The 4,748-nt window shown below is 40.0% G+C and overlaps 1 protein-coding gene across 1 annotated transcript in view; it reads right to left on the bottom strand.

The window, feature by feature from the left end:
• The window catches only part of ZBTB34 (zinc finger and BTB domain containing 34), a 47,547-nt gene that overhangs the window by 35,084 nt on the left and 7,715 nt on the right, over nucleotides 1–4,748 (bottom strand). The gene's annotated exons all lie outside the window — the stretch shown is intronic.

A 4,748-nucleotide genomic window follows, 5' to 3' on the forward strand; every position in this document is an offset into this window, starting at 1 on the left:
TCGCGCACATTTATTTGTGATCAGAGCTTTGCTATTTTCTCACAGTATGGTACTTGTTTAAAAAAATAATGTCCATTAAATACAAAACAGAAAAAAACTGCCAATCCCTTTTGTTATACACACACACACACACGTTTCAACAGCACCACCTAACAACTCCTGGGATTTGAGGGATGATTATGATAAAATGAGCAGTATGTGCTAAGCACAACAGTAATCTTTACTTTCAGATGCTTACCTGGCCAATTGGTTTGTATAGTACCACTAATTTGGAATGACCCTCGTACACTATAATGCAGCCACAATCATTCCTAGCAGCATTGTACTTGTACAACCAATGTCCTTGTTTCACCTTTGTGCATTAGAACATTGCACAGAGTTAATACTTGGGATATATTGCTGAGTGCATGGGAGTTGCAGTTGTGCAACGTATTGGGTGTATATGGCAGATCCTGGGGATGGCAAACAAACATGATTGCAGATAAGTCACTCAATGTATTCCCGAGTGTCATGTTACCAGCTCTGGAGACAATTTCACTTCCCTTCTATTAACTGGAACTGAATTATTGTCAACCATCTGGAAACCAGCTTTGCAGCATATTAAATAGAGGCATTGGAGTGATTATGGCTCATACCAACCAAGCCGTGCTGTTCTAGCAGACACCTTCCGGCACTGGAACGCACCTTCATTGAAAGGGTTGTATGGTGTCTTATGGATTAGCACCGCTTAGTAAACATGCCTTTTATCCCAGAGAGCATGTGAATGAATGTATTGGACTGGTCACGGTGGAGTCATTGTACAATTCTACCCATGATTGGAACAGTTGGATGTTTCTAATCTAGATACCCACTTCTGTGCCTCTGAAAGAGTAAGCAGATGTGCTTAACTCTTTCGTTATGTCCCAGCTGGCAACAATATTTAGTTTCCATTCTCAATGGGACTGAATGGAAATGCAGTTAAATCATTCAAGGATCAAAGGGTTATAGCTGGGTATGTTAATACACATTAAATAAGCTTTTACTTTGGAATACTGCTGGTGTCTGAGATTTGTTTACTCCAGGCCCAGGATCTGGCGCTTCAATATCCTATGAAGCAGTTTTCCTGTACTGGAAAAGGATTTAGCCCCATTCATTTAAATGGAGCGGACTCCTCCATCACACAGAAGAATCTTCATAACATTGTTCAGGGGCCTTGGTTACTCCAGAAAACATTGGCTAAGCTAAACAATTACCACCCAGAATGTATTTTGTACCAATCAAAATTTCAGATACTAGCAGTGAACCGCTACCAGAACACACAATAATATGCCATGTTGCTATTCAATGTGTGAGCTTTTGCCGTTCTTTTAAAATTAATTAATAGCTTTACTAGTTTCAAACTGAAAAAAAAAAAAAACTGGTTGCACTTTGATTAAAGTAAAATTTCACATATGCAAAGAAAATGATGTGAAAATGAACAGCGTATTTTCCCTCTGTTTTGTCCTGCTTTCGTCCCCTTGTTCAGTGCCTTACTAACCATTCCTGTACAGCTGTCCCATCATCCCATGGGATTAGGAATGCCATGCTGTGATATATGTTCATTTGATTGCTCTGTGCTTCTCGTCACACTCCATAGGGAGAGAAAGGGAGATATTGCAAGTGGCTTGGAGCATTGCAAGAAAAAGTATCTGAAATAGCACTACAGATTAGAGAATGAAAGATTTAAGGTGTGAAAAGACGGGCCATTTCTCTGCTGGAAGTCAAGCTAAATATACTCTTCCACCCAAATGGCGTCTGCATCAGGAAGATAAAGTACTTTGTGATGCCGATTTGGTGAAAGCCAGTATCGAAATGCAAGCGACCACGTTATTTTTATTTTCACACCAAAATGTACATTTTGACATCATTGGAGTTGAGCTTTCCTAAAGCTACTACCAACACTAACAGGATAACTAATAAAAATGAGCATTTTACAGCAGATGTACAGATGCAGCGGCCGTTATTCGAACAAATCACGGCGCTGTTTTCATGTGCGCTGCTGTACTCCACGCGGCATTAATGCCGCCAATCGCCCCCAGGCACACGTGTTTATCGCGGTTGCTTTGTTTGAATTTCATGGATTGTGTGCAATTAAATGCAATGAAATGAATGAATTGTGATGTGTACAGTACTGTGCTACTGTGTCAATTTCAGGTGTTTAAAAGCCAGAACACTAAAATGCATTTTCTGCACTCGTGTCTTAAGGCGGTACGGTTGGGAGAAATCCAGCGTCATGATATTGGTATTCCGAGGTAAACACCGCGTGGTGTTTCAGTAACGGCGACTGCATCTTTATACGCCATAAAGCCTCTTTCCTGTACTAGGGACATTTTTACTCCCAGTTGATGCGAGAAAAGCTCATCTCTAGCAGACAGGGAAGGGACTTCACAGCATAAAGGAATTCCATGCAAGCTTTTAGAACCACCGACATTCTTATGCCAAAAGACAACACATTTACTGCCAGAAGGGCAAGCAATGCACTGAAGGAGTTACAGCACCTTTGACACTCTTTGGCTCCCAAAGGTGAAGTGTCAAAACTCATTTAAAAAACAAAACAAAACTGCAGTGCATGACCAAAAAAATAAAAGTACAGGGTGTGTACAGTATGTTGATTTTACTTGGGATTGGCTGTGCGACCAGTTTGAAAACCGACACTGATCTGTTCCTTGTTTTCAAAGCAAACATTAATTCAAGATCTTGCGCAGCAAATATCAGTTATGACAGCTGTGCCAAGGCCAAGTAGGTCGCGGCTGGATAAGTGCTATGTTTTCAATAGATACAATCAAAGACGGTTCCCACTGCAATCCTTTAGTGGTGCAAATACCTAGAAAAGCAACATATTTGTGACCGGAAAAAAAAAAAAACCTCACCAGTTTCTGTCTCGATTCCAAAATAGTGACTGTCTTAAACCAGTGTAAGTCTATTAATCATTAGTAACTTTAATAGAACGCCATCACAACCCTATGTCCTTACATTACCTTTGTGTATGCAAATGCTTGGGTGTCAACGCCTGCAGTGTAACGTGACACTATGGGCGAGTCCTTGTTTATGCTATAATACTATATGAACAGAGACCTAAAAGGTCCCTCCCAGGGCTCTAACCTCTATATCAGTCCATTTATAATAGAATCAATAGATGGATATAAATTCCTGAGAGCACCAAGTAGCCACAACTAGCAGACTCAGTAAATAAAAATTTCAAAAAGTCTTGAAGGTAAACACAGATGGCACTATGTCCCAGTGATCAAGCAAATGAACAGCAGAATCAAGTTCAATATAGGCAAGCATCAAACCTTCCATGTAGCGTGCATCTCCACATATCAGCATAAGCAGAGGAGTTCCAAAACGTCCGTGTAGGTAAGGAACCAGGAAAGCACAGCCAAAATACAAAAGCGGGGACCAGGCAAACCTAAAGCTACCGAACAGAGGTTTATTCAAATAAAAATAACAGCAACAAACACAGGAGCAGGTAGAGTACCTCTAACGCGTTTCACGCTATACAGTGCTTGTATAGCGTGAAACGCGTTAGAGAGGTACTCTACCTGCTCCTGTGTTTGTTGCTGTTATTTTTATTTGAATAAACCTCTATTCTATAGCTTTGCCTGGTCCCCGCTTTTGTATTTTGGCTGTGCTTTCCTGGTTCCTTACCTACACGGACGTTTTGGAACTCCTCTGCTTATGCTATAATACTAGCAGTATTTGTGTGTGAGTAACTACACAGTTTGTGCTTGCTAAATAATTTGTGCTTGTTCCGAGACCAACAAAAATAAGTCCACTGTATACAAGAACACAATTCATTATATTCCCCATTGAAGGCCAGGAGAGTCATTGTGCAGCCCTGGAAAATCTTCACAAGCTTAAACCAAGAGAGGAATTATTGTGCACATTAGCCAATCCTCATCTTGATGATCAAAATAATCACAGGGGAGCATTCACTCATTGGAATATATGCGATGACTTGCTATAGCTATTATCATTTCTTAAAAGCCATAATGAGTAATCACATCACATATACCCAGTAGATTAGGTTAGACTAATAAATAAGAATATTTTTTCTGCATTACAATGCTTTCCCTTGTCCCCACGAAACTGAGCATCTGGTATCTTGATCTTATGGTTATTGGTTCTCCAATCTTTAGAGGAGAAAAAGACTGTGGGTCTGATGCACTAGGGGGCTTATTTTATATCCGCCTAGGTAGCCAGTCGGGTAGTTTTGGGCCGGAATTCGCCATTGACTTCAATGGAAAATGTTGTCCAAAAACTGCCCGATTGGCCACATCGGCGGATGTAGAATAAACCTTAAAGCATCCAATCTCAATGCTACAAATGAATTTATTGAATCCACCATTTGTGTATGTTGGTAAAGAACGGTAAGTGATCACAGCGGTTCTTTGCTTATCAAAGAAATGGAGTACTCCATCTTAACTGTGATTTATGTTGGAAACCGGCTTTGAATAAATGCTATATTTTAGAACAGTGGTGTGTATAGACGTGATTTGCTCTACCTCCATCTTTTATGTCATGTCACTTCTAATCACACATTGCACCCACTAAATCATCACATATGATTCATGATTAGTTTACTATATTTATATACTCATCAAGTTGATCAACTTCATCTTTTTATTTTATTTTTTAACCTACTCAAAGTGATTGTCAGCATGTTTGTTCGAGCCAGTGCACCTGTGGAGGAAATAAGCACTTTCGGGAAAGACAAAGAGGAAATAATC

This window comes from Ascaphus truei, chromosome 21, assembly GCF_040206685.1.
Source record: "Ascaphus truei isolate aAscTru1 chromosome 21, aAscTru1.hap1, whole genome shotgun sequence".
Taxonomy (NCBI): domain Eukaryota; kingdom Metazoa; phylum Chordata; class Amphibia; order Anura; family Ascaphidae; genus Ascaphus; species Ascaphus truei.